Source organism: Calonectris borealis, chromosome 9 (genome assembly GCF_964195595.1).
Source record: "Calonectris borealis chromosome 9, bCalBor7.hap1.2, whole genome shotgun sequence".
NCBI classification, from domain to species: domain Eukaryota; kingdom Metazoa; phylum Chordata; class Aves; order Procellariiformes; family Procellariidae; genus Calonectris; species Calonectris borealis.
In genome coordinates this window covers 23,649,584-23,655,749 of record NC_134320.1, presented here as the reverse complement: position 1 = coordinate 23,655,749, position 6,166 = coordinate 23,649,584, and positions in this window count along the sequence as shown.

Here is a 6,166-nt window from a genome sequence, read left to right as displayed (position 1 = left end):
TCACCTTGCAACTCTGGCGGACTTAAAAACAAAGCTCTGGTAATGTATTTGTGTATTTGTCTGAGCCCATAAAGATAATCTTAGCCCTAGAGAGCTTTCAGTCAAAATCGTTACCTCGCAGCTCCTTGTGTACATAAAAACTGCTGTGTGGTGCCAATAGAGACGGTGTGATAGTTCACCTCCGCAGGTACTTGCAGGGCTGATGTCTTAAAAAAAACAGCTGGGCACAGGTAATAAAATCTGTTGCTGCTGTCGGGTTTGTAGGAAGGTCTTTCTGTTTCAAAAGCCTTTACTAATTGCACCCGTAGTCACAGAAGAATCTTTCAGTAATGCATCTTCAGACAAATGTAGGGAATGGAGAAGTGCACCCAGCAAGGTGGCTCCGTCTGATCCTGTTCCTCCCTGATCATTCTGCTTACAAGCTTTCTCACACTCGTGTGAAATGTTAATGTGGAAGGGGGACACTGTGGCTCCAGTCCCTCCTGACATTTTCAGTGCATTTCCCAGGCCTGTTTTTCCATCCTGCAGTGTAAAATTAATTTTGGCAAAATCCTGAGTGAGTTAATCTGCAACACAGTGATGTCCTTCTTCAACTCATATTTGCTGTCCGCCTGATTTATGTTGAAAAGAGGCACTTGGGCATGCCAATTATCCTGTCTTTTATTTGCCTTGTGCATTGAGCCTTTGGCTACTAGAATTAAACTGGAAAATGCAATTAAAAACATTAGCTGTAGCAAACATACCACAAAATATCATTATATGCTTGACAATGTTCTTCTTCATATTGTTAATCCCTGCAGATCCACCTGTGCTATTAGATTTCATATATGGATTTTATTTTTCTCAAAAGACTACATTAATTGGAACGAGCAAGTCGCACGCCTAATTGCAAAGGAAAGAAAAGGAAGATGTCACCATATGGAAAACCTCACCTGACTTTTCTTGGTGAATATGGTCTGAACTCGAATTGAGCAAACATTATTCAAGCTTCAAAATGTTTGTGAATACCTAGACAATGTTATTAGATAATGTTTTTAGATAAGCAAGTGTTTGGCTCGGTGCACCATGGAAATTATTGCATATAAACAAAGTTGTCTTCAATTGTGATGAAAAGTACAGCGGGGAAGCTCAGGTGATGGTGATCTGGGCAGATTCTTCCTACCTCCACACCTCAGCAGGGAGCACGGGCTCGTGAGCCCCGCTGGTGATATCCTCCGAGGAGCAAACTTAGGTAAGGGGAGTGCAAAAGTCCCTCACTCTTCATTCCCAAATTAAAATAAATGATCAAAGAAAAGCAAAATTCTTACGCAGAATGTAGTTACAGTAAGTTGGAAAGCCAGGAAATGCACCGCTGTTGAACACAGCACTCAAATTCCTGTGGTTATTTCCCTGTGAAAATATTTTGGAAAAAAAAAAGATAAAAAAGCCTGAAATGGTATTAACCATGCAAATTCAGGTTACTTGCCTTATCAGTGAGCCTAAGAATCCAAGAATGCCTAATGCTAGTGCCTCTAAAACCATGGCCGCCTTTATGGTGAGAATATATATTGGAGTCGTACGAATTGCTCACAAAACACTTTAAAAATACATCTCATAACCTCTGGTAGAAACACACCCTTGCAAGAGAGACTTGCTGCCTCTTTCTTGCAAAGACCTCACAGAAATCCCTGTCACCCTCAGTTTAAACCTTCTCTCTACCTGTGGCTGCCACCAAGAAAGTGTTTCCACAGAAAACGAATGTCTAAAGCACAAAGAGGTATATGCAGGAGAAATAAAAGGATAAGAAAGAAAGATGAACCAGAGAAGCCAAGCTCCGTGGTGCCATATCTGCATCTCCAGTTAGGTGATGAAAGACAGATGGGCTGGCACCTCTGCAGAGTTAAAACAGATCAGGCTGGAAAAAGGTGACTTTTTAATTAGCCAGGGCCTGTATTGCCAGCCCTGCATGCTGTGCTGCATGCAAACCTGTTAAACACCTGATGCACTAAATCCCAGCGGTAATAAAAAGCTGAAATTACAGGCATAAAGTGGAAGAGCAGTGTTTTTAAGAATGGTAGTGTCAGGAGTGGTGATATCTCTGACTGTGGGTTGTTTGATTGCAACATTTTACCCCTTCTTGTTAGTCCTGATAAGGGTTGTAAAAGAGTGTATAAAACCAGGCAACTTTGCCCGGCTGGACTCATTTCGCTTAATGATTATTGCTCAAGATGGATCAGAGAGAAAACATAAACGAAATTTTCTACGCTCAGGGCAAACGAAACTTCAGATACCTAGGATACTTCAAAGCACGTAAAAGTACTCCTTTCCTTAATTGTAAGGGATTTGGTTTTGGCTGGTGAAATCTGGATACCTCTAGCAAGGTTTTGCTGAAGAGCAAACCTATCCTGATTTGCACTAGTTCCTAACATTTCCCAAGATTTCTTCGTGACGGCTTTGTAAGAGTGCTGCTGACCTCCCCTTTACAGCAGCTCAGGCTGAGTCAGAGAACAGGCAGGGCGTGTTGGCCAACCCCCTTCCTTATTAGTTATGAGCAGCAGACGCGTTTAATATTTGAAGCACTCTTTACTGAAACCACACTGGCTCATTTCTTTTCAAACATTTCAGGGAACGGGAAACAAGCCGAGTGGTGGGGCAGAGCCGGTAAGGGACAGCAGGCGTGGGTTCTTCTTTCCTTGGCTGATTAATTATTGATCTTGCGGAAAGAACCAAGTCTGAAAGTCTTGACCTTACCTACCTGTGTCGCAGTCTGCCTATTCAAAAGAGTATAGGAAAATCCCATTTATGCCAGGTTGGTTTGTTCCAGCTACGGCTCTCCTTGCTCTGGTGTCAGAGGCTCCTTCACCAGCACATTAGATGAAGCAACTATAAATACGGGGGCAAAAGTTTCATAATCTGAGTTAGTTGTATCCCTATTCAAACCTCACTGTGACAATGAGGAGACGCTGGGTACTCACAGACCCTTACGGCTGGGGCAGCAGCAACCCGCTGCTGGGGTCTCGGGGCTCCCTCTCCATCGGCCATGGGTCCAGAGCTCCTTAGGACATCAGCCTCTCTGTTGGCTGCAGCAGACCGTAGTTAAGGTCCTAAAATGCCAGTCATCTCATTTCTTCCTTACTAAATAGCTAAGCCTCCTCAGCTGCTGTGAGGAGTATAATATTTTCAGAGGACTCTCCATGCTCCCAAGCCTGCAGCAGCTTGGGTGTTGTGGGAACGTTGCCAAGGAAGAAAACAGCAAACCTGCTCAGTTAGTGCGAGTGCCAGCTCACCACGGCGTGTTTACGTACTGAAATCCCTACCTGAGTAAACACTGCTCTGGTGAACTGGTGGATTGTGCGGTGCCTTGCACAGGCGGGCTATAGAAATCGTATAGTTCACGTGAAACGCGTGCAGCGGGGCGCCGGGCTAGTCGTGAATCCTGGCCTGTGCCTGCCCCAGCTCCATTCGGGAGCAGAAGAGGGGCTCCCCAGGCTGCAAATTAGCTGTTCTGATTAAATTCACAATCTCTTCCTGCAAGCCTAAATGAGTAAACGCCCTCATTGTTTTGTCTCGCCCTTTCAAGAAGAGCTGGCGCGCGCCCAGGCGCTGTTCAGGAGAGAAAGGAGAAGTGACACAAGCGGTGGAATTCCCCACAGCCCTACCTGGGAGCCAACGGCCGCCCCGGCCCCGCCGAGGGCTGGCTCTGCCCATGGGAGAGCGCCTGCTGCCAGGGCTAGTGGAGGGATGAAAGTTTAGCCCAGCTGATTTCCAATCCTTGCTGGTTTTGTTGCTTTTTAAACTTTCCTCTCCCCCCTCACCTGCCCTTCCTCCCACGCAGTAAAGATCCCCTGGCTCCCGAGACGTGGCTTAGGGAAAGGATGAGGTATTACCAGGAAAAGCACCTTCTGCTTTAACTTGTTTTTCATCTGGAGAATAAGTGACTGCAAAATTTCGTTATGGATCCTGGCACATATTAGCTTCTAATGATTTCTGTGCCCTGATTGATTTGGAAGTTGAAAGATAGTTGGATTTGCTCTCAACTCCAGCTCTGGAAACTGAGATTGGGTCAAGCTGAGTTGCTCGGACGCCTGCAAGTAAAGTTTGTTGACTCCTGTCACGGATGACAAAGAGGTGCTGAGTTAACCCTGCTGCCCTTAACTGATTACAGGTTAGTAAACAAGTCTGTTGAGGCAGTTGTAGGAGGAAGAGCACCCAGCTGTGTTGGCTCCGCTGGGTTAATATGCAAACAGTAAACGACTTTTCACAGCTCAGGAGATGCTATTCTGGGCAGGCACAGGCGAGGTGCCCTGTAAGAACAAACTCTACTCAGGATAAAGTTGCATTTCAAAGTGACACTGAAAAGTAAGTTAAAATTGGGGTTTGCATTTTGAAGTAAAGGCCCAAAGGGATGGGGTGGGTGGCTGATGTAAGTAAGCTTGTGCATCTGCCTCGAGGTGACAGGTCAGCAAGACCTTTTCAGAGCTTGCTTAAACTCAGACACTCCCTTGGAAACTCAACGGGGTGACAAGATCACCAGCCCAAGAAATGAAGACAATGACACTCATTACAATAGAAGGCCTGAGCCCACATTCATGCCAATAGCATCCTTTTAGTCTGAGTAAAAAGAACATGATAAGCCTAGACTCAGTCTAGAATCTTAACGGAGTGGTTCTAGGTTTGTACTACTGCAACATATATATGCATATATATATGTGTATAAATATATATAGGAATGTAATTTATAATAAGTAGTTCCTTAAAGCGTGCTAAAAATATACACTGGCTCAGGCTAAAAGCTTCTGTTTCACCAGCTTCATGGTGAGCCATGCAATCGCATAGGCCATTTTCACATTTGTAGCCCTGGCTTTGATTTTCATAATTCTCCCGTGGAGTTGGACAACACCCAGTGAAGTCTATGTCTGTGTCCAAAGAGAGTCCTTTTGTACAAGACGCCCTGTCTCTATGCTGATTGCTCTGGGGTTTAACATTAAATACAAATCCACCATGTGCTCTCTGGTTAATCGCCTGCAATCTGAGCAGATCATACAGGACCCGAACTAAGCAGCTGGCTCTTTGTGCTCAAAACCAGGCTTAGATTGTGCCTGCAGTGCATTGCGGTGCCTGCAAAATAGCAAACAACATCTTCCCTCCCCTGAACATCCACACAGACCATCAAAAGCAGGATTTGAGATGTAATGGTATGATATTTTGGAAGTCTGTTAAGCTCTGTTGCACTTTTGCAGAGGAAACGGCGATGCAAAATGGGAATGCAAAAGGGACCGCAGAAGTTTTTGGAGCCCTTGTGCCAGGCACAGCCCCTGAGCCCTCACAGCCACCTCTCCGGCTGCGGCAGGAGGGGAGACGGCATTTCTGACTCCTGCCTTCGCATGCTTTTCAGCACGGGAGTTTTGGGGGGAGGAAAAAACCCTCATAAGTAGATACAGTCATACTAAACATATGCTGCTGAGCTGTTCTTTCTTTGCCATGTTTCATAACCCACAGCACGTTTGCATCGCAGGGATGAAAGCACCGGAGCAGATGATGCGATGGCAGCTAACGCAGCGTGGAGTGTGTGCATGTGGCCGGACGGTGAAAAACATCAAAGGTAACTCAACTGATCGCTAAAATAACCCAAACCTCAACTGCTGACTATGCCGAGTAACAGCAGCTCCCACGGGCCCCAGAGCAGAGCGCCAGGGCTGCTTTGCTGGTGGGGCTTCGGAAAGGCCCTCTCCTCCTCCCAGCATCAGGAGCAGGGTGTACAAGGCCTGTAAAAATCGCCTTTTTCTTACAATGAATTGCCTTATGCACCATTAAAAGAGCAGAAATGCCACGGCACAAGGGCAGAAAGAGCCCCACTTCTCCAGGTATTACCCTTGGGGGGTTGAAATGCAACCATTACCAGGGGCACCCACAGTTCTCCATAGATTTTTGGTGATGCTGCTATGTCTCCATGCATCCCTCACTGACAAAGCCAGATGTATATGAACGCAATGGAGATAGTCCTGAAAATAGAGCCCTCCATGAGCACGTAGCCGAGCCCTCGGCGCAGCGAGGCAGACTTCCCCGGCAGGCTTCCCTTCTGCACCCCTCCGGATCTGCAGGCTGGAAACATGCACGGGCGCCTCCAGCGAGACCTGAGTAACCGCACACACCCCAACCGGTTTGCAAAATCTGAACTAATAGCAGC